Below are 24,389 nucleotides of genomic sequence, written 5' to 3' on the forward strand. Positions count from 1 at the left end.
AAATTGTGGTGGAGGTGCTCGGTGACGTCCTGTACACCCTCACCGCGAAGACAATTTTGACGCAGATCCCCAACGCTCGGTAACAACACCCGTACACAATGCGAGCCGCACCTGCGAGGTCTGGAATCTGTGTTTCAACCACTGACGAAGCCAGTGCGTACCATGACGTCCACTACTGGCAGTCAGACACGTCAGCCTTCCGGCACTGTCCCGCCGGTTGTACTCCTTACACATCGCTCGCCGCCATCCTTCCACGGCGATAGACTCGAGGATGTCACGGACTGGTTGGCCACCTTTGACCGTGTGGCTACTTTCAACCAGTTGAGCGACGAGCGAAAGCTAGGAAACGTGAATTTCCTGATTCAAGAGGCGACAAAGACATCGTTCGAGAACCATGCTGCTTCCTCTACCAACTGGGAAGCGTTCCACTGTGAGTCGCTCACTACCTTCAGCAAAAACAAACGAAAAGAAACCACCGAAATCGCTCTTCGCTCCACGTCAAAGCATTCAAACGAAAACGTCGCCATGTTTATGGAAGATATGACGTGCCACTTAACTCGTGTTGATTCTGCCATGCTCGAGGCAACGAAGGTACACCACCTGATGCGTGGTGTGAGAGCAGCTCTTCGCAGGCTTCACACGCGACCCTCCAAGAAACGTTGCTGACTTTGCGAAAGAAGCCACGGGTATGCAACGTTCCTTGCAGGAACTCAGTGCACAGTACGGTCGTCAGGAATGTGTTGCGACCGTCAACTACACCGCATCACTGCCAGTCGCCGGGGACGAGGCGCTCCGGGAGCTTCTGCGTAGCGTGATTCGCGAAAAACTGCGCAACCTCCGCTTACAAGCTCCACCTGGAAGTGTTGCAGCTGTAGCCGATGTCGTCCGGGACGAAATTGGGCGAGCGGCGCAGCCACCACCGGCACCGCAGCCGGAGCTGCACAGCATGAGCTACAGCGAAGCCCTACGGACGCCACAGCCGGAGCCGTACATCATGAGCTACAGCGAAGCGCCAAGGAAAACTGCGTCGACGCCGCATGCATACCGTCCTGCTGCTGAAATAATGCAGGGTTAACTTCCCCCCGTCGAGCTGCGGTACCCGCCCCTGTTCTACCAAAAGCGAACATGCGGCGCACACCGAACAACCGGCATCTCTGCTACCAATGCGCGGAGCCAAGTCTTCTCCTCTGCAACTGCCCATACCAATGGATGGGCTTGAGAGGATTTCCACCAAGCGCACCTCGACCGCGTTATGATAAGAGACGGCGGGACATTGAGCAGTACCTGGCCGATCATGTGCTCCCCGCAACGACTCCTCGACGTCAGTCTCGGTTGCCATCTCCAAGGTGGGTTCCTTCGACCAGTCGCGCATCATCCTCTGGCCAATTCAGAGGCACGTTCCGCCACCGGGAAAACTGAAGTCGGCGTCCTCTGGGGGTAAGACGCCGTAGGTAGACAGTCGACAGCCTTCATCCGATGATCTGATGCGACCTGCTGCTGCTGTCGCGCGCTCCTGTCGTACCGTCAAACTTCAGCTTGGGAGCCCTATTGCTCGGACAGCGCAGTGTCCTAACGACCCTCTCCAAGAGTAATGATTTCACGTGCTCTAGGTCCGCGTTTATTGAAGAGCTGTTCATTCTGAACTTTCAGGTCTGGGAGTGCGACGATTTTTATCGAGCAGTCGTTTTCTTGCCGGCCATGTTTCGCGTATCGTGCTAGATGCCGGTGCTTTATTTCTCTGGCGCAATCGCTGTGAGGCTGTTGTGCCACAATGCCGCCGCCGTGCCCTTTTTCCGCGGCTGGGGTCCCTTCGTAGAGAGCTGTTTTTTCTTTGGGAGGAAGAGTTCTTTAGACAGTAATCCTGCCCATTCGAGTCCGTTTCAGACGGGCGTGTAAGGGTCGTTTTTCGGCCCGCCTGGTTCGTGTAGCAGGGTCGGAATTTGCATCTATTATCGCGTATTGTGATCACACAGTATAAATCAGCAAGACGGACATCCACATTAGTAAAGTTTCTTCTTGCTTTCTTCCGTTTGCTTTAACCAGGGGTGCGCCGTGCGAGACGGTTTTGTGAAGGGAAGGCTAGTACTTGTGGGGTTGCACCACATAAGGATATGATTTCTCTTTCTTGAGACAGTGCATTGGTTTCCAAAGGCTGGGATAAACACAGAACTTTTATTGCTGAGACTGCTGCCTGGTACTGATCACCCGAATAACTAGGTCACTTACAGATACTTTAAAAGAAACTTATGTGTGGCTTGCCAACAGTAAACCACATTGATGCTTCCCTCGGAGAATAGTGCTGCTCAACAAACAATTCACATAATATATTAAAGAGAGAGAGAGAGAAAGACTAAGGAAACGGCTGGGCGGTTAATTAGGCGACGTCCGGTATGCTACCCTACACGTGGGAAGGGGAACCGTTGCCCAGTTCTTGCTGGGTACACAGGGCACACACTGATAGAGCACAAGCTTGCACTCAGTCCTGTGTCCTTTAAGAAGTTGAAAAGTGCCTTCAAAGCTGTCCTCTAAGGCGAAGGCTTACTTGAAGGACCCAGAATCTTTGCTTCATTAAGAGGCCGAGGATCTAAACGGCGGAGTGTTGCAGCCAGGAGGGCAATCTCAAGCTGAAACCGAGGGCCATTACAAAAAGGTGTCATTGTCCTGTCGCACCCACAAATCTCACACGCAGGAGAGTGTACCATTGCGATTAAGTGAGAGATGCATTTGTAAACGCCACTTCCAGCCACAGGCGACACAACAGCCTAGCATCGCAGCGGGAGAGGCAGGACGGCAGTCTGATTTGAAGTAAGGGGTCTAGGCGGTGCCGACGGCATGCGGAGTTTTCAGGAGAAGAACATGACGCTAAAAGCCAATTTCGGCTAAGCATTCGCAGATGTCTTGCTGCGTTGGTTCTTGTCAATGGTATCTGGAAATGTAGGCACTGCCGTGATGTGATCTAGCTGCAGTATCAGCTGCGTCGTTTCTGACAATGCCACAGTGTCCCGGTATCCCCTGGATGACGACGTTATGACCCTCGTCCTGCGACTGGTGTTGAAGAAGTCTTAATACAGCTACGAGTTAGTGGCGATCGCCATGGCGTAAAGCAGAATTAAGGCATTGTAAGGGTGCTTTTGAGTCGCAGAATACAGCCCTTTTTTGGGGGAGTTTGTGCACCGATGTACTGCACAGCCACATTAAGTGCGGCCAATTCTGACTTGGTACAGGTTCTCTGATGCGAAGTTTGCTGCTTAATACTGGTCTGTCTCGTAGGAAGGATCGCGACGTGGGTTGAACTTGTACTTTATACCGAGCCATCTGTATACACATAAGTGCGGTCAATCTATGCGAAGTGGAGTAGGCAGCGTCAACTGTTTAATGGCCGTTGTCGATAAGTTCAATTCTTTCATTGTGCCCGGAATTTTAAGGCGCACACTATGCTTCAGCAGACACCAATGCGTAGAGGAAAGCCATGCGGCCGGTGTGAACTGTGATGAAATGGACGATCGGTGGGCTGCTATAACCTTTGGAAACGCTGCTTTTGGTCTTGAACCGCAATTGACACAAGGTGGTGCTGGGGAATTCTAGTTAGATGGCATATGTGGATAAGCTGGGTGCCGAGGGTTATATACGTCCAGACTGGGTAGCCCTGGGCGCTAGCAATGGTAGCAGATGTTGATGCCCTGCAAGGGACACGCTGGCATGTGCGAAGCGCCTTATTTTGTATAGTCTGGAGGGCACGAAAATTTGTCTTGCATGTGCCTGAACGCACTGGTGTACATTAGCGCAAAAATCCCAAAAATAGTGCTCTGTACAGCTGTACTATTGACAGAATCGACGAGCCCCATAATTTCCCGCCAAGAAATCTGAGGAGGTGCGTGATAGAGATTAGCTTTTTCTTTACAAAGCCGCAATGCGGGCTCCATGATAAATTCAGGTCTATGATAATTCCTGAAAAACGCTGAGAAGCGCGGTAGGCAAGGGCATGGCCGTCAATAGTTAGCGGATAACGAGCCAAACTTTCCGCGTAAATGCCACTATAGCGCTCTTCTGGGCTGACACGCTCAGACCTTGCTTTCGGAGATAGGAAGAAGTTATGGTTGCTGCCCTCTGAAGACTTGCTCGCCCCTTGAGACGCGTCACAGAGGAGGCCCGGAAGCAGATGTCGTCGGCATACATAGATATATGGGTTGGATTAGATAGGTACTCTGGGATAATTGTAAGTGTTAGGTTAAACAAAGTAGGACTGACGACTCCGCCCTGGGGCACGCTGCGGTGAGTGTAATGCACGAGTGTAAGCCATCTTCACACGTAATAAAAATATCTTTTTGGCCTGATAGCTTTGGATCTATTTATACGATAGAGTTTCATACTATTAACTAGAGGTAAAGCAGGCGTGACGTCTAAGAAGTTTGCATGGAGCTTCGTCGAGGCCACTTGTACCACGATGGGCGCTCTAAGCATCATGGGGCAGGGAGCTACCGACGGCAGAACCACAACGTTTGGCCAAAAATAATGAAAAAACAAACGGTGTTCGGTAATCAAGAATGCCCTGGCATTCAATATCCTGTCTATAGTTTGCAACGAACGAGCAGAATAGCATGTAAATATAAAGGTTGATCAAAATAAGTGATGGCTTGCTCTCCCACTGGCCCAGCATGGCAAACTACAAAAGGCATAAATTCGTGCTTAACAGGCGCACTTTAAAATGTGTGTGTGTGTGTGCGTGTGTGTGTGTGTGTGTGTGTGTGCGTGTGCGTGTGCGTGTGCGTGTGTCTGTGTGTGTTTAAATATTGCTTCAACAATTTTAGAGGTTTTTCGTGACTTTTGAGAAAACAGAAACCTCTTGTTGGCGTCATGTCCTGTTGCATTTTCCCTACTATGGCTTTCGCATGCTATAGGTTCGGGCGGTGCGAGCCTAAGTCCAATGTCTTCTGCGCGCACTGCGCGCCATTCGTCGGCTGTTACTATGTCTTGGCGGTGCGCGTACGGACTTTGCGAAGAGAATCATAATGTACGAAGCGGCAACATGTAATACCACAAGTAACTGCCGGACGTTTATGTTAACAATTGCTCATTATCTTGATATTTCCGTGAATTCATTAAGTCGCGTCCGCGAACAATGGGAATCTACCGCCCGGCTTCGAAATCAGCGGGAAAGTTTCAACTGCGGGTAATGTAAATGTCGCTTGTCGAAGTACTTTGCGCTTTTAAAAAGTAAGTGGCGGTACGAGAAAGGGGAAGTTGCGACAGTAGCAACTCGATAAGTTTAAAAATCACAAAAAAACATTGTTCCATTTTCTTGCCTGTAGGAGATGTGTTCACTGCACTTCGCAGGTTGTCTGAAGCTCACAAACACTTTTTTCCATTTCCTCATCTTTAGCGATTGTGTTCAATGCGCAGGTTCCCACGGGACAATCCAAACTTGCTTTCTGAATGGCTCCAACCGATGGGGCAACCAGACTTCAGGCACAACAGACACCAAAAACTGTGCTCGCTGACCTCAGGGCAAGCGATTTTAGAGCTGGGTGTCAACGCTTGCTGCATGAAGGCGCAGTGCCATCGCAGTTTCCACACCACAGTGGAGGCGAACAGGTTGGTATGCACACTCGCATATTTTATTGCACTTCATCCATTAGCGACCACACAACATAGAGAATAGCAGCGGCCTTATTTAGGTACACAAGTTCTTGGCTCGGCAAACTGTAAAATATGGAAGATAGGTTCACTGCTCAGGTGGTGAAGAGTCGGCACAATGCTAATCGGGAAGTGTGACGTACCTTACTTTAGTTTCCATTAGGGGGGGCATGCAAAATAAATATTACCACTGACATTTAAAATATTGAACATACTTTGCAGGTATTATACAGAGCGCTAGAGTTGTTCGGTATAACTAGACACTGCAATGTGAGGCATTAGACATTCGTATGCATGGATCACCCTTTGGTAATTGTGTACGACCACTTAAAAGATTTAGTAAATGAACTCCATCTTTATGCTGTTTTGGTTTCGATTTCATTGACCGAACGACGACTGTGACGTCCACTTGATGTTTTGGTCATGTGATGCATTAGAAAAACTGTAATATTAATCACTGACAGGTCATTCTTTCTCAGTGCAGGACTTGAAAGAGCCAGGATGAAATGTCGTAGGGAATTAAGAATGCATATCAGTGAGCATATTACACTCTTTGTAGTGGATCACGTAACTAAAACACCAACTTTATGTCGCAGTCGTCGGTCAGACGATAAAACCGAACCAGATATAAGAGAAGACATTCAAATGTAAATTATTTAGCGACTGTAGGCAAATATCACCGGGTAATCCGTGCATTCTCTATTGGAAAAATACACTATACTGGGCATGTTGGTACCCGGCACCCGACATGATGGTGGATTATGGTGATGGGCAATGTTGGGTGCCCACCATATGATGGGTGGTGGGTATCATGGTGGGTGCCCAGCATAGTGCTGGGTACTGCTGGGTGCCGGGTAATGCACTGTTGACTGCCCAGCATAGTGGCGGGTGCTCGTGTGTGCCGGGTAACATGGGCACTGTTGGGTGGCCAGCATAGTACGAGGTACTGGTAGGTGCAGGGCATTATGGTGCTCATTGCTGAGTGCCTGGCATAGTACAATGTAGAATGCCGTGCATTGCTCAGGTGCAGCTTTTATGGCAGGCATAAACAGAATATTGAGTGATGGCCATAACCGAGCAAGCTGGGTAGCAGCACGACTGGCATACGCATGGTACTACTGCTGTATACTGTGGCTCGGCATGCTCGACGCCAGAAATTTGATGAAACAGCATGTGGAATGGGACTCAATAAAATTTTACAGATACCAGATATAATAATATTGAGAGACGCTCTCTAAACTCTATATGATGCATTAAACTAAGATTAAGGAGCACATTCACCTCATGATAAAGCATAAACTGATGCACTGCAACCTGCAGAACATAAATTATGGTGACATAAAAGGAAAAATATGGCTGTCTCCTTGGCCTGTTTGCAAACAGAGAAAAACAACCTGCTACCATCAAAGGTTTATTTGTCTGCAGAGCTTGTACGGCACAGCCGCTGGCTTACATAGATCTTCTCAAAAATACTTGTGCACTCACGCACAGCAACGCTCCTGGGACAGCATGGTGTGGAAAGGTCATCGATGTCTTGCCCAAGTCTGTAAAAGGGAATGAGGATGATCACCTACAGGAATGGCAGCAGTACAGAAGTATTCTTGCCACGTTATGTGTCCTTCGGGCTGCAATTCAGTAAACTACCACAAGAACTCATTCCCTCATATAGCCTCCGCAGTTAAGATGGGCAAGTACTATTTAAGGACGCACTGAGGACTCCATCTAATTTTTGTTTCATGCAAAAGCTGAGTCACGGACTCTGTGCCACTTTCTGTCTATGTTAATCGCATTTATTGCAGCCAACCGAATTTAAAAATGGGACATTTTTTCCCACTACTCAGTTTCCAGTTTCCATTTGTGACGTCAAGACCAAAAAAGACTCCGTGATGACTGTTTTGAAGTGAATGACGATGCACCGTACCTTCAAGCATATGCTCACAATAACTGCCATGAGGGCACCAGTTTGCTTGTGAAAACGACCACTGGTAGTGGTACCTGCATTTTATTAGACACTGGCTTCAAAACCTCTTTTCAGTGAAAGTAGGTTCCTTCAAATTAGAACGCAGGAATTTATCAATACAGACCATCATCATCAGCCTGACTACGCCCACTGCCAGGCAAAGGCCTCCCCCATGTCTCTCCAATTAACCCAGTCCTTAGCCAGCTGCACCCACTGTATGCCTGCAAACTTCTTAATTTCATCCCTCCACCTAACTTTCGGCCGCCCCCTGCTACACTTGCCTTCTCTTCGAATCCGCTCCGTTGCCCTACCAACATTTATTGATTTGTTTATGTTACCCCTAAATGCCCTCTACTGGAGCAGCTGGGATACCTTTAAATATTACATTAAACAGAGGAAAGATTAATAAACAAAATTAGCATAGCCAAAGGCAAGCAGGCCGCTACTCATAGCTATTTGTACCTAGCACAAAAATATGGATACTCTTTTCATCAAAAAATTCGTACTTCATCAAAATACAAAAATATGATTTCAAGTCAGTTTTCAAATGGAACACTTGTCGCAAAAAAATTTCCCTGCAAAGAGGTAGATATTCAAACAATAAACCTGAAAGCAAACTGAAAATATGTGGTTACCTTTAAAATCCTTCAGACCCGAGAAAAGAATCCTTTGGCTGCAGTGCATACTTAAGTCTGACTAAGCGTAACTCTAGTACTGTACACAGAATATAAAAAATCTGGTCAGGAAATCATTTATTTCTGCTTTAATTACTATGTAAGTATTCTACCTACGCACTATAAAAGCATTCAACCATTCGCTCCTTAGCTTGAGCAAAGGTATACACCAGTTAAGATGGCGAAATGGACTAGTTGGTAAGAATTCATACTCAAGTAAAACAGCGCAAGAAACACTAACACCGAGAGAACGTAAACCCAGTCCTGACTCGCAGTTTAATACACAACAGAAACTAATTTACAACCTCAAGATATGCAGTGCGGGAAGGTGCGCAATCCATAAAGGCCGCAACAGGACACATGTTCGCCGTCAGTGCTGCGCTAAAAATGCAGATTCCTTATATTAGTGAATGAAGAGACTGCTGATGAAATCACCTCCATTCCTTATATTAGTGAATGAAGAGACTGCTGATGAAATCACCTCCATTTCCCCTGATATGAAAGCCTTCTGACACTTCCCACATTAACTGATCCCAGTGAAGGAATATGAAAGAATAAAAATCTGATCCCAGCGAAGGAATATGAAAGAATAAAAATCTTAAACCTTATGCAACAATTTTTCTTTCATGCTTTCAACTACGCCGTTCACACGAGGCACAGTGCGCTGAAAGATGTGAACCTCTCAGCGTAACTACATAAAAAATTCTCTTCCTGCTGCCCGCTGACACCACGGTGTCCGACTGATATAATATTGACCACAAAACATTAGCACCTATGGCACCAACAATGGCAGGTAGCCTGTGTTGTGCCTGACACCAAACTCAAGCGGTATGCAATCTTCCTTGGTGCGAGAAACCGCACATACGTTTACCTCTAACTCACATTGCGAAGGCAATGAGATAGCTCAATAAGGTAGTATGAGAGCAACCATGTTCCCTACCAGCCTATCCTGAGCTGGTGTCTTCACTTGGCCTTGTATCAAACCTGCACACACATATACAACCAGATCTTGTGAATAGCTGGTTATTGCTAATTTTTTAGACTGAATGGCAATAGCATATGGTGGTGGCAAATTCTACTGAGCATTTATCTGAAGTACGAGACATCACTCTTCATCAACTTCGAATATGTCAACAAGAAACTCAGGATAGGCACTTTTGTCCTCGGATAGTAAGCCTAGCAAACATGCCATGCTTTCCCCTCCATAAGAGCAACAAGGAACTGCAGTCTCCTCATCTGGCACTTTAACACTGAAGTCCAATCCCATGGTTTCCTTTTTGAAGGCCTTACAAACATGAAGTAGTTGTAACTAAACACTTCTAAGGCAAAGCCTTGCAAACTGCGCTAAATGTTTTGGTCCACACACACAAAGAAAATATTACTCAGAATAGAAGCCACACCTGAGCCTGCACAAACTTCTTTCTTCCACACATAAAGGTCCTTCTGTTCCCTCACAAACATAGAATCAAGGTGAAATTGCAAAACCTTGGAGACTGCACCAACAAAAATACCGCAGTTGTGGCCAGAAGAGCTTTTGCACGAAGAAAAAGAAAGAAATGAGCTTGCATTCATTCAAGAGTGGTTCCTACCGTGAGGGATATTTCCCTTGCTTGTGTAGACCAAAACTTTGAGCACAGTTTTAAAGGCTTCGCCTTGCAGGTGTTTAGGTATTACTTCGTGTTTGGAAGTTCTGCCAGCCAGCCTAGACCCATAGTTGCAATGCTGCGGGTTATCAATGTGCAAGGCTGGGGATTAGATTTCAGTGCTGAAGCACCACATGAAGGGATTCAGTAGTTCCTTGATGTATGGCCTTTGTCAAAAATTACAGCCTGAGGAGTTTGCTTCCAAGCTGCATAACGAGGCCCTTGTAGCAACCTGGGAAGCCCTAGATTCCAAGGGGGTGAGGATGCGAACTCTTCTTACCTTCATGAGGTTTAGAAACCTGGTGATAGGTAATGAGACACACACCATGGCGAGAATCAGACTTCTTGGGCTCAAAATTTTTGAGAAAGGACGCATGTATGCAGGTGAGACCAAAACACATTTGCTGGGCGTATCACCCGAGGTCAAACAAAAAGCAAACTTGTTTTGAGCTTCACGGCAGCGTATTCAAAGGAGGTAAAGAGGGGTATTGTAGTCTTACGTTTCAAGTCAGTGCCCATGAGGCCTTGCCACTGTCAGACTGCCGCTAGCTTTGGCCTTCAGCATTTTTGGTCTGTATGATGAAGCCGGCAAGCTCACACCTGTTACCGCGTTGTGCCACGTGTGGACAGCAGAGGGAAAAGGATGAAAGTAAAAAAACAGCGTAAGCCTTTGTTCCATAGTGCTAAGGTTTTTAATCTGTCATCTGGACCAGTAACGTGGGAAGTGTGGACAATGTTTCATATAAGCAGAGGTGGAGATGACTGCATCAGCTTTGCCTCTGTGTACTTGTATGATAAAGGAATCTGCATGTCTGACCTGGCAATGTCAGTGAACACATGTCCAGTTGTGTCCTTTTGGTTTGCGTGCGGGTTTTTTCCACAGCCTGTTTTTTGGCACAATGATTTCTACAAAAAAGCACAATCTGAAACGTTGTAGGGAGCAGAAAATATCAACTTGACATCATATTTTGCCACCATGTATTCTAGAATCTTGCCAATACTCTCCTAAGGGGCCGAAACATGGAGGGTAACGAAACGTGTTCAGCTTAAGTTTAGGACAATGCAGTGAGCTATGGAAAGAAAAACGATAGGTGTAACATTTAAGAGACCTGAAGCAGGCAGAACGGTGAGGGAACAAATGCGGGTTATTGACATGCTACCGAAATCAAGAGGAAGAAAGGGGCTTGGGCAGGGCATGTAATGTGAAATCAAGATAACTGCTGCTCCTTCATGTTAACAGAGTGGATTCCAAGGGAAGGCAAGCATAGCAGGGGGTTCCAGAAATTTAGGTGGGCAGATGAAATTTTCTGGAATACGGTGGCAACAGCTGTCAAAGGAAATATATGGGAGAGGCCTTTACCCTGCAGTGGGCATAGTCAGGCTGATGGCAATGATTCAAGTTATGAGAGAATTTGCGTAATTATGGTTGTAGTAAACACTTTGATCCAGTTCTCTGCTCAGTTTTTCTCACACTGTTGGTCACACTGTAAAACTGCTTTTACACTGTTTCTACCACTGCTTGGAAAAGAGGCAAAGGGAAGAATCCTGTTTACTGTCTCGACTTGTATTTTACTCAGCTCTGCCTTTAGAGGGTATGAGCTTATGACACGGTCATTTAACCAGATGAGACTGCGAAAAATAAATCGCCATGACTTCTTTCAATATTCTAGAAATATGAGCTCACCATATGGTCCTGTTTAAAGGAGCACTAAAGAGGATTCTGAGCTCACCTTTTTGTGATGGGAACTCGATCTACACGCTGCAAGCTTTCTTAGAAACTTTGAATAGTCCTGTGGAGCTGATTTTCATATTACATCAGATGAAACGTCCCGTTTCCCACCTTTTTTGTTTCATTATAATTGACCAAGAGTAGGAGTCAACCAATTTGAGGAGTGCTTTCCAGTCAGTCACATGTTGGCTTGCCACTTGTCATCGGCGGTGTGATATGTAGTAATACGGGGAATGATTTGTGAAAACAGTTCACGGAGATTTTTATTTCTGTGGGCCTAATTGGCAGCTATGCTGTCTGCAACTAAAACTATTCGTAGAAACCTGAAAGCAAAGCAAAAGCAAGAGCTGCCACGTGACTGGCTGAAGGCACTCCCCGCGCTAGTTGACTCCTCCTACTCGCAGAGGTCAGTTAAAAACAATGGTGGCAGCTAGGACATCTAATCCAATTTAACAGAGAAATTGGCTGCACAAGACAAAAATTCGAAGTTTCCAAGAATGCTCGGAGCATGTAGATAGAGTTTTCACGGCAAAAATACCAGCTCAGAATCCTCTTTACTACACCTTTAAAGAACTGCATTACATCTAAACATTTCACTTTCCTTGCGGCACTTCCAAAGCACAGTGGACGTGAATAAATACTGAGACTTCAGGAACAATCAAGGAAAGTTGGCATCATTTAACAAACCATTAAACCAGTAAAAGATCATTTATATATCTCACCATTGTTAAAATCTGGACATCACATAAGGCAATTGCTAGCTGTTTTGTGAATGTTGCTATAGTCGGATACATATCAAGAGAGAAGCAGCAGATACCATTCAAAGGAGGTGCTCCAGCCGATTACGTCGAACGATTTTCCTTATGCCATGGTTAATTTGCTTTCGTCTGGCTCCCCCTACGACGCCACCCTAGCAGGTCAAAGGGAATTAACCACATTTTGAGAATAAGTCCTCGCCATTGGCTGGGTGCAATCATTTGAGGGGCATTTGGTGCTTTGTTTTGAATTTTATCCAACTATATAATAATTTCAAGAAAGTTGTTACACCCTACCAAAAATCAAAACGTCAATCTTGCACAACCACAGGCTTTGAAATCTCAAAATTTTTTGACATTCACTATGCACCACTTTGGAAATTCCACAAGACGAGTGTCTCAGGGGTATAGATTCAAACTAGTCACTTGAATGCGACGTGTTACACTGATCCGCCTAGTATAGTGACAGAAAGAGCACATATTTATTTTCCGCATCCTTAACCTGTTGCACGGGTAAAGAACCTTCATCCTGTAATTCTGCTGTCGTCAGCACCTAACAACTTCACACAGAGCCGAGTAACATACAAGTCGAGTGCCTTCAAAAACCAGGCTTCCCTTACCGCCTTTGCAGGCAGTGGCAAAAACAGAGCTGAAGCAGTGGTAGAAAGCTCCCAACAATGTGAAAGAGGCTGAACACATAACTAGATCAAGTATGTGGCCCTACCAAAAATAGTACACAACATTTCTCTTAGCCTCCAAAAAAGTGGTGGCAAAATATGTCGAGCTAGTGTTTTCTTCAGCATCCCCTCCACCCATATGCTTATTAATGGTCAAAATAAATGTTTTTAATTCTGTCATTCCCCTTGCATTTCAGTTAAGTTTGTGATTACTTAAGGTGGAGATGCACATTTATGTCATTGCTTGCTAATTGACAGACCTAAGGGTTCAACCATCTTCAAATTCCTTAAAACCATCACAGTTTATTACATTACTAAGAAAAATCTTATCCCAGCTTGTTTTTTGCGAAAAAAATTTCTATGCCAAAGCCGCCGTCTCAAGTTTCGAAACTCGTGTAACAATAAATAAATAATAAACTCGAAACAGGTACAAAACTGCGATTTTTCAATTTTTGATGTAATTTTATGTTCTCACAGTGATGATTACAACTACTTTCTAAGTTGCCTGCCAGACAAAGAAGCCAAAAAAATGTTTCAGCGATTAGAAACCGTAAGCACTAAGAAAAAAAATTTCTTAATTTAAGTAAAGTAGCTTTTTGTGCCATATTAAGGTGTGAATTCATTGTGAGGTGATACTAGTAAAAATATGAAAGGTAGTAAGCTGCACATTACCATTGAATGCAATTTATTCTGGAGAGTGATTGAAGTAATTTTTGTATTAGGTGAGAAAACAGTGTTGAAAGCTGAGCACCGATGCCGAACCTCAACGTTGCTCTGTGCCTGCTCTTTACTGCAGTGCTCACTAGAGCCGGTTGCAAACCATATATAAGCAGTGCTGTAAGGTGCTCCAAATGGATGTTCCCATGTTTGTGGGTTGAAAGGCCTGGTGGCATGTTCATCCATGTTTGAATACTTGAAACAATTGGGTCACTGATTACGATGTAATTCTAGCATGCACAGTTGAAGTACGACTGACTTTCAACCGTAGAGAGAAACTGGGAGTGCGACACCGCCACACTTTGAGAACCGCTGCTGCCAAGAGACAGCTAGAACGGGCGCATATTTATTGTGCATGTACCTTTGCCATCAATTCTCCCCAGCTGTCAGCAGCTGTGCTTTGCGAAGCACGGTAGCCATCCACTCCCAGTTTTCCCTTAAGTGGGAAAGAGCCTGCACATGAAGACGATGTGATGAAACACTACTGATCTTTCCAAGGTGCTCTTTTATACCACTTAGTGAGTTCAATTTGTTTTTCTTGAATGACTTCAAGGAAGCAGAAGACAGCACCATCATTTCATAGTGCTTCTTGAATCTGTGCAATGAGGAGCGTGGCTGCGCGGTCTTTGGTCCACATCTCCAGTTACCACGAGGGTAGACTTGATGCTTCTGCTTAGTGGCCATTTAATTTTTATTTTTTGTAACCTTGCCCTTGAGTAGACCTCTGTACTCCAGAAGATGAAAGCATTCAGGCCGAGCACACCACCTGCAGCATTGCTTAAACCTACACTTGCAGCTGGCTCCAGCATGCACTGCACTGAGCAGCAGGCAGGGAGCAATGCCACGGTAGGGCATTGATGCTGAACTTGCAGAATGATGCTTTTTAGAACAAAAATTAGTCGAATTAAACTTGTGATAATAAATGCGACTGAATGGTATTGTGCAGCTTACTACCTTTCTTATGCTTACCAGTACCACATCACTATGCAACTGACAGCTGAATATGCCACAGAAAGCAACTTTTCTCCAATTTAGGATTTTTTCTGGCATGGCTTAGGTTTTCTCATCGCTGAAACATTTTATAGGCTGCTTTGCCATTCATACAACTTTTGTGAGACCATAAAATTTGGTAAATAATTTCAAAAATTGATAGCTTTCCATCTTTTTCAGTTTAAAAATAATGAAACATGAAACAAATTAATTTCAAATTTTTGTAAGTGAAAGCATAATGTCTAGTCTAAAAAAATTGATAGTCATGCGTTCTTTATTAAGCCAAATGAAAAGTGATAGTGCATGCATGTGGTACTTCAGATATCTTTAGAACATTCACCTTTCCACTGTGCAGAAAACATATAAGATCATGCACCTGCATAGTGCTTCACATGTTTATGATGTGCATGATTGCATGTCTGCGCGAGCACATACTAAAAATAAAAAACACTTCGCTATTTCATAATGCCCGCTGCCAGCCCAAAGTAGCCGATTCGATGGTTGAATTGAGAAAGAAGCTGCTTCACCAGCCGCATAGCAAGCATACGCACCATGAATGTAGTTCTGAGCTTTGCGGTTCTGATCTTGCTGTGTACAATGGCTGTACACAGCCAGAGTGCACAGAATGCCCAGCGAAAGCTTCAGCGCTGATGTTTGCAGCTAATCTTTCTTTCAGTTATCGCTTTTGCGCTGTTTTAACTACGAGACCCTTCGCACTGTCGGCTAAGCTCGTCATGCTGCCTTCTTCGCATTTCGACGCTAATGGCCCCATATGACGATATAGCGTTCCTCCAGAAAGCTCACGAGTACGCCACTCGCTATCACGGCTCAAATGCACAATGGACATTACCACGTGTTTCTCGCTTTTCTTACACGTATATCTATAAGTGTTGTTTTCTGGTTAAAATGATGTAAGTGCTTTCATGTGATCCTACCTTACCAGTCTAGCCTGACTTAGTATTTCCGTTTAGTGCCCTTTAAAGATGGGGCCACAGCACAATTTTTTTTTTCAAAAACAAGCTGGCTTCTAGTAATAGAATAAACTATATGCATTTTTAAAGGAAATCGAAGATGGTCGAACAAAATCTGGGTCAGATGGCTTGGAATGACCCAATTTCAAGTTTATAAACTAAAATACACTATCACAAAGTTATTAAGTCTTGTCACATGTCAGCTGCACAAAAAACATGCACTGACGTCTCATCAACTGGTGTCTGCTGAAATTGCTATTTTTGTGTTGTGTACCCAGATATCTCATCCAATCCACTAGATACATCATGATACTTATGTTAGCACACTTATCAGTTGTGTTATAGGCAGCACCTTTCCCACAGAATGATGTATGAAGTCTTCAGCATACTTTTCTGTGAATACATCAAAGTGAAGGGATAAGGAAAGGCAGCTGCTCTACAACACAAGAATGCATAAATAATCATGCACCACAGGTCTTTTCTCCTCCAACAGCACCAATAGCCCAAAGTGTCATTAAAAACTTAAGGTGCTCTTTGAGTGACACGAGAAAGTTTTACTGGCTGAAATGAAACAGTTATGGTATTAGTGTGGCCTCACCTGGATGTGCAGGTAAAGCAGTCAGACCCCATGGCACAGTACAGCTGTGCAACAAGCAGGCAGTGATATTCTTGCTCTCTGCAGTAAAAAATGAGATAAGAACATCATCATATGAATCAGAAGCATTCAAAGCAAATAAAAAAAATATAGACACTATACCACATGCAAAATGGTTTTGGGGCGGTTGGTTCAGCATTTTCAAAAACAGCGCTCGAAGAGACAGACAGAAGGATGAGAAGCACTACACACATTGAAATGAATTAACAGAACAATTTTATTCATTAAGCATTACAATATACACAATGCAGAAAAAAGAGGCAACAATCAGTCCCATCACATGCTCCATCATTATTTTCATCTTTCCCCTTCCAGAAATACCCTTTGTTTCACTAGAAGCGATAGCAATGCACTGCTCACGCATGTGTCTTTATAATCAAAGATTATATGCAATACAGTGATAGTTGACTGAAACCGAGATGAAAAAGCACAGGAAATTAATGAGCGTAAAACAATGTTTGATTATAAAGACACATGCATAAGTAGCACCTCCCTATCACTACTAGCAGAAGAGGCATTTTTGGAAGAGGGAAGATGAGGGTAACGATGGAACGTGACAGGACTGATTGTTGACTGTTTTATCTGCATTGAACATCTTGAAATGCTTCATGAATAAAATTTATTTGCCAGTTCAACATAGCGTGTGCGTCATCATCATTCTGTCCACATCTTCCAGCATTGCTCAGAATAATATATACCAAAGCTGAAGTACATCCAGCGCACGAGGTTTTCCTCTTGGGTTAGCCCATACAAAAACTGCAACTTTTTTTTGCTTTTCATCCCAACATTCAACACACTGACCGCTCTCGCTACGCCAGGCAGCCTGCAGACTGTCCTTAACCTTTTATAAGGTACAAGCTGCACGCATGTCTCCCCATGGCCGGTCTAGAGGGGAACGTGTTCTCTATTTCTTACGGCCTGTGCAAAGCGGTCTGTTTCTGCCTCTTGCCACATCGCGGTGTGGTCGTCACTGCTTCACCGCTGCAACCGCCATTCACGCGGGAGGAGAAGGTTCCTGATAAGGTTCCTGAGTTTTTCCTGATACTTGCTAACACATTAGTCATTAGTATTCCATCGAGGTATCGATACAGGTCTCTCGTTTAAGGAAGTTGTGAGGTATATGGGGGGTAAAATAATTCAGGACACGTGAAAAGTGATATCAGCGTAATGAAGTTTTATATACATTGCCCCGCAATATTTATTTGACAGTCAAATGTTAGTGTATGTGAGTCTGACTATGCTCTACAAGTATCGTCTCAAGCCAACAGCCAATAATGGTGGTACAGGATTTACCACTCGCACGTTGCGGACACTTTTGCCCCCGATGGTACATTTTCATGAGGTGAGCTTCAAAACTCACTATCTGAGTTTTCCGTTTCTTCCCCTTAGCATTACGCATCATTTAATCATGGACCATGAGACGTGCAAGAAAATCATCAGAGTACTTCCTTCTGGATGAGGAATGAATGATTCCTGCTTTTAAATATTTTCACTGAGCACATTTTGTGATGAATCTGTGCGCATGTGGGCTGCACTGAAGACGCGCAGGCTCAGCATTCTGTTTTTTTTTTAAATTTCAGTGTTGCACTCACTATGAACCAGTGGCCGACAGCACGAACCAGGTGAATGCCACCCACCACCGCAGATACAGGCAGGGAGCAAGCAGTCGGGTCTTGACGTCTATAGCAAAAGCAGACGAAATAACTTCTGGAGAAAAATTCCCATTGCTTCTGCGGTGATTGTAAAGGCCGTAGGAAGAGTGAAGTGGTCCCCTTGACACCAGCTTAGCCTGATATGCCTAAAAATGGTAAAAGTGCATTCAGAATGATTCTGAAAATCCAATGACATCATTTTCAAGCCGTTTTGACCACACGTTTTGTAGAAGAATGGTGAACACATTTGCACCAATGATTTCGTTTCTTTCAAAAAGACCTCAAATGCGATGCCTATGTTTTATCTACCTATAAGAACACTTGCAATATATTTGAAGATTGCTTCGAGGCAGTTTACTGATTGAAAAGGCTGAAACTGTCAACAATTTATCAAATTTATTTTCCCACCAGTACGGGCCACATCAAACTGAACAACTATAACCCTTATTGATGTACTTCATGTCTACCCCTCATGTAATAATACCCTGTAATGGGGCCTTTGAGTATGAATATATAAATAAACAAGTAAATACCCATGCTTGTAAATACACACAGAACACCAGGGGGACCATTACCAAAAGAGAAAAACATTCTGAGTGGTTTGTTTTATTGTTAGGTAGTAATGAGCACATAAAATATGTTATGTAATGTATCATATTCGTTTGCCGGCACTTGAAGCAAAAGGAACGCGAATCCCCGAATCCTACAAAGGGCTCAACATTTTTCACATACTGTAATGGCTGAAATGCAATTTGTTTAAATCAGTATGATTATCCAATGTGTACTGAAATCCAAATGCTTATTTAAATGCTGTCCTGAAACAAGCCATAAAATAACACTTTGCCGGAATTCACGCGCTCCTTTTCATTCCATACAACTCACAAAGTTTACTTTTACGAGGAGGCAAGACCCGTGCTGTAGGCTCCAAAGTGGATGCAGACGATCCGCATGCGACGAGCCACGATCCACCTGCGAACACTCGTTATTAGAGAGCATAGTGATATAAGAAATGAAAGAATGTGTCACAACATTGATTCCCCTCAGTTATGAATAGAGAAAAAGAAAAACTAGGAGATTTAACGCAATCAGCTCCCCTAAAATTGCAGTCTGTCAACACAAGTACTTCTGTTATCATGACAACTGCCAAAACCTGTTAAAGCACCAAGTAAACCCCAGAAAAATAAAGGCAGCACACACAAAATGCGAGCATGAGTGAAAGGATTCAGCAGGCATTATTTACGCATTGTAACACGCAACAGAGGTGACGCCCTTTATATTCCAATCATGATGAAAATTTACAGAAGGAAAAAGACGCAGAAACACAAAAAGCTTGACAAATGAATGTTCAATTTTTAACAGTGATTAGCAAATGGTAGACAAACTTGCGCTGAAGCTTCTCCACATACTAAAAGCCTGTAAAGAGAAGCCCATTCCTGTATATTATGGCATTCCTTTTGCGTAAACAACCACACAGGAGAACTGAATGGACATGCTCCGAATTATAATGCATCTTTTCAGCTAATGATAAGGATTGCAAGCGAATAACTCTCCGAGTTGCACAATCGCAGCATTTCAAAGCTGGCCTGCAAGTACTCTCGTTGCCGCTTACTTTTGCACTAACTGAGAAATTTTACATTGTGCAAAATAAGCGCACTAAAGTTTCCGTGCAACGGATTCGCAACAGGCATGCAGCATATATTATAATCGGCGACAGCTTTCTGTGGCTGCGAAGCAGAAAATACGAGCGCGAAACGCCGGCTCTCACAAGCGCGCTGCACGCACGCGCTCACGAACCAACGACGCAAGCTTGTGAGCCGGCGGTGAGTGAGTAAAAACTTTATTGAAAGAAAGTGTAGATTCGTGGTCAGTAAGTGAGGTCCAGACCATGTAGGTCTCGTACCGCACAGGCCCATTCGACAGCCTTGACTTGAGTGCCTCGGTCGTCGCTGACCTTTACTGAAAGCCACGCGTCAGGTGAGGGAGCAGCCATGAGATCTGGGGGTGGGGGATGTGCTTTACAGTCCCAGATTATGTGGTCTAAAGTAAATTTTGCACAGCATAAGCGGCAGTTAGGGCTGGAGGTTGTAATAAATATGTGCGAGTACACATTTGGGTTGGGGAAAGAGTCGGTTTGTAGTCTTCTCCACGCCACCTGCTGCTCCCTTGAGAGGGAGGGGTGCGGCGGCGGGAACTGCCTACGTGCGAGTCTAAAATGGGTGGTGTGGTCGTGATAGGAGGTTAGCGCTTCACCGGTTGCCTCCGGGTTCAGACTATTTTAACCTGTGATACTTTAGTGGTACAGGCAGGAGCTCATTGGTTTACGTTTTTTTATGGCAGCTCCACCATATCTTTGTCTACTGCTCGGCCGGCTTTAACTCGAGCTTGTGCGTTGGCGGCCTCGTTTCCGGGGTTTCCGGCGTGCGCCGGGACCCATACCAGGTCAATGTCTCTGAGGAGGGATGTGTCTAACATTTTCCAGGATATTTCTGGCCGTGAGTGAGATGCGGCCTTTGGCAAAGTTCGAAATGGCATATTTGGAATAGCTAACGATGGTTGTAGCGTCCGTAAAGGCGATAGCAGCTGCAATTGCAGCTTCTTCCGCGGTTTCCGCGTTCTTGGTAAATACTGTAGCGGCCATGAGTGTAGTGGCCGGGTCCGGGTCCTGAGGATGAGATACCCCACAGATGGCGAATCTGTGGGTTCTGTCTTGGTAGTTGGCTGCATCGACGTAGATGACGTCTTGAAGACTCTGCAAGCGTCGATGCAGAGCTCTGGCTCTTGCTTCCCGCCGACCCTGTTGGGTTTGCGGGTTCATGTTCTTGGGTAGAGGTAATATTTTTATCTTTTTTCGGAAATGGCTAGGAACGGGGCCTGGATGGTCCGCCATAGGCTCCCCTTCGATGCCAAGCCTGTCCAGGATGATTCTGCCCGCTGCAGTGCTGGAGAGCCGAGCAGTCTGTGTTGTTAGGTGGGCTTCCTTAAGTTCAGAAAAGGTATTGTGTACGCCCAGGGAGAGGAGTTTCTCGTTGGCTGTGAATTTAGGAAGGCCCAACGCCGTTTTGTATGCATGCCGTATTAGGGTATCGATCTTTTGTTCTTCTCCTTTCTTGAGATGGAGATATGGGAAGGCATATGTAAATTTGCTGATGACGAATGCTTGAAGGAGTTTGTATAGGTCGTGTTCCTTCATGCCTCGTCTCTTGTTGGCGATGCGCCTGATCATGCGCGCCACCCGGTGTACTGAGCTTTCGAGTCTCCCCAGTGCTACAGTGTTGCGGGAGGTGTTGGAGATGTGGAGTCCTAAGACCCGCATGTTCTCCACTTCATCTATGTTCTTGCCTTGGATCTTAATGTTGATGGGGATCCTGTCTTCAGGTTTCTTGCTCCGCCGTACGATTAGGAGTTCTGATTTTGGTTGGGAACACTCGAGGCCGGCTCTCCTTGCCTCCAACTCAACCGTTTCAGCCGCTGCTTGGAGAGCTTCTTCAATTTGTCCATCGGAGCCGCGGTTCGTCCAGATAGTTATGTCGTCTGCGTACAGAGTGTGATGGATGTTTTGAATTGCGTTGAGCCTGTCTGGAAGCTTGATTAAAGCCAGATTAAAGAGGAAGGGCGACAAGACTGCTCCTTGTGGTGTCCCTCTGTTACCGAGCCTGATTGGGGTGGATTTCAGTGGTCCAACGGTGATCTCCACCGTTCTATTTTCTAGGAAGGCTTTAACATAATTGTACGCCCGTTCGCCTGGGTTGAGGTCGGCTAGGTGTTTCAGAATGGTATTGTGTGACACGTTGTCGAATGCCTTTTTGAGATCGAGGCTCAATATTGCTCTTGTGTTCTTAATGCAGGGGTCGAGTATGTCACGTGATTGCTGGAGCATGACGTCTTGGGTGGAGAGTCCTCTTCTGAAGCCCACCATGGAGTGTGGCATGAGGTTGTGGTCTTCGGTGTAGTCCCGTAATCTGTTCAGAACCACGTGCTCCATGAGTTTCCCGAGACAGGATGTGAGGGAAATGGGTCTTAGGTTGTACACGTTGAGTTTATTGTTGGGTTTTGGAATAAATGTCACTCGGGCATGTTTCCAGCTGCTGGGAATGATTCCTGTCTCCCAGCATACGTTGAAGTAATCTGTGACTGCAGTGACAGATTTCAGGTCCAGGTTACGGAGGACCTTATTCGTAATCAGATCTGGTCCTGCCGCTGAGGTTGTTCTAAGCTGGCCCAGCGCTGCCCAGACTTCTGCATCACTGAACGGCTCGTCCAGCTGCGTATTTGGTTGTCCCGAATACTGTGGGCTCGTTTCTCTGTCGTATGCGGTATTTAGGTATTTGTCCCTGAGGAGGTCCAAGAAGTAGTGTTCGTCCCCGGTGTGTTGATGGATGACTTTAGCGAGTTGTCCTTGCGCAGCCGACTTGGACTGTGTGGGGTCGAGAAGGTGGCGGAGCAGGTGCCACGCCCTCTTACTACCCAGTTGTCCGTTCAGGCTGTCGGGAAGAGCTCGTAGCTTCCGCTGCATAGTCACTCCTTCAGAGGCAACTTCACAGAAAGCTGCATCCGAGTCTATAGAGAATATTCTTACTTAGAAAACTCCGTTCGTGACGAAGTCAACGGCACCGAACCATTGGCGCAGACATCGGCACAAGACCTGCTACACAATGAGCACATTCTAACACATAAGAAGCACATTAACAACGTCCATGCACTGCGATTTCAAAACTGAGACTGCACCGACTTCTTTGCGACGATCTAGAACAAAGGGGACACTGACGGGAAGAAGCTTCGTCGGCTGCCGCTGACCCTGTTTGCCACGTACGGCGCGTTTACAGCGGTACGCGAACCTACACTCTTCTGTGGTTACATACGTGCACGAGCCACACTACAATGCAGGATGGTACTGCACAAAACACTGAAAACCCGTCCTCATTACACCCGCGCAAATAGCGGCGCACGCCATAATAGACGGGAAAATAACGTCGACGGTATAGTGACGGAGGTGACGAAGGCCTCTGGCTGGCCTGGCCCCCTGCCGGGCAAAAACGCGATGCTGAGTTTCAGTTTCGGTGTTTTGCGAAACGACTGGTATTTCTTCGCGACGGGCACAGGGAAATTTTACACGCAAACTTTTGCAGGTATTCTACCGCTTTGGAGGGCGCAAAATTGCCAGCAGCAACTAATATCGCGAGGAAAAGCTAACGATGCAACGATATTTTTATACTTGGATGGCGGTTCAGAATTAATGCTTGAGGAAACAGTGTCTTGATAGATAAGCAACGCGCATTCACGCGGTACGAATTCTGTCTACTATTTCGTTTGCCCTGCGGCTGTCTCCGTCTTCTGTCTCTCTTTTTTCTTGGGGGGAGGGGTTTGCGATGCATCTATTGGGATGTTTAGTGCATTACACAGTATCTTAGCTGCCGTCCCTACGTTATAAAGACGAGCCGTCGTTCGAAATTATGTTTTCGTAAGCCGCAAGTAGAGAGAGTGTAGAAGTCAGCGTCGAAGTGGTAGTATAAAGACCGCAATTCCTCGAATGCAGTCAACTCGCGTGTGCCATGCAGATATCCAGCTCGAGCGCAGCAGGTTCAGATTTGATGGCGTTGCCAATTACACGATCTCTAGCTGCCCTGGCTCGGTGTGTGCCGGCTTACCTGCCAGTCGGAATTTAACACGACACACCACCGCTATGGGTGCCCGCATGCCCAGTATCGTTTGTTCTGTGCCCACCTAACCTCCCAACAATTTCTGCTCCCAGCATCAAATGCGTTCACATGGCCACCATCGTGTCCGACATGCCCAGTTAGCTTCCCAACAAATGTCCGGCATTGCCAGCACGTTCCAGTATGGAAGTCTTTCTTCCCGGCATGCCCGGTACTTTCGCGACCATGTCCATTATGAATGCCAGCATAAATCATGCTGGTTTTTCCAACAGGGTCGCTCTACTTGCGGCTTACGAAAACATAATTTCGAACGACGGCTCATCTTTATAACGTACGGACTGCAGCTAAGAAACTGTGTAATGCACTAAACATCCCAATAGATGCATCGCAAACCCCTCCCCCCAAGAAAAAGAGAGAGAGAAGACGAAGACAGCCGCAGGGCAAACGAAATAGTAGACAGAATTCGTACCGCGTGAATGCGCGTTGCTTTTCTATTAAGACACTGTTTCCTCAAGCATTAATTGTGAACCGCCATCCAAGTATAAAAATATCTTTGCATCGTTAGCTTTTCCTCGCGATATTAGTTGCTGCTGGCAATTTTGCGCCCTCCAAAGCGGTATAATACCTGCAAAAGTTTGCGTGTAAAATTTCTCTGTGCCCGTCGTGAAGAAATAACAG

At 45.5% G+C, this 24,389-nt stretch overlaps 2 long non-coding RNA genes across 2 annotated transcripts; both read right to left on the reverse strand.

Annotated features, from left to right (window-relative positions):
• Positions 1–7,112: 7,112 nt before the first annotated feature.
• LOC144100858 (uncharacterized) lies at positions 7,113–18,129 on the reverse strand. The gene is made up of 4 exons (XR_013307873.1): positions 17,998–18,129; positions 16,349–16,426; positions 9,209–9,252; positions 7,113–7,178 (listed from the first exon to the last, which is right to left on the reverse strand). It is a non-coding gene; the product is annotated as an uncharacterized LOC144100858 (long non-coding RNA).
• A 9-nt stretch (positions 18,130–18,138) lies between these two features.
• LOC144100865 (uncharacterized) lies at positions 18,139–23,341 on the reverse strand. Its single transcript, XR_013307875.1, has 3 exons — positions 22,852–23,341; positions 18,940–19,026; positions 18,139–18,203 (listed from the first exon to the last, which is right to left on the reverse strand). It is a non-coding gene; the product is annotated as an uncharacterized LOC144100865 (long non-coding RNA).
• Between the last annotated feature and the right edge of the window lie 1,048 nt (positions 23,342–24,389).

The sequence above is a fragment of the Amblyomma americanum genome, chromosome 1 (assembly GCF_052857255.1).
Source record: "Amblyomma americanum isolate KBUSLIRL-KWMA chromosome 1, ASM5285725v1, whole genome shotgun sequence".
NCBI lineage: Eukaryota > Metazoa > Arthropoda > Arachnida > Ixodida > Ixodidae > Amblyomma > Amblyomma americanum.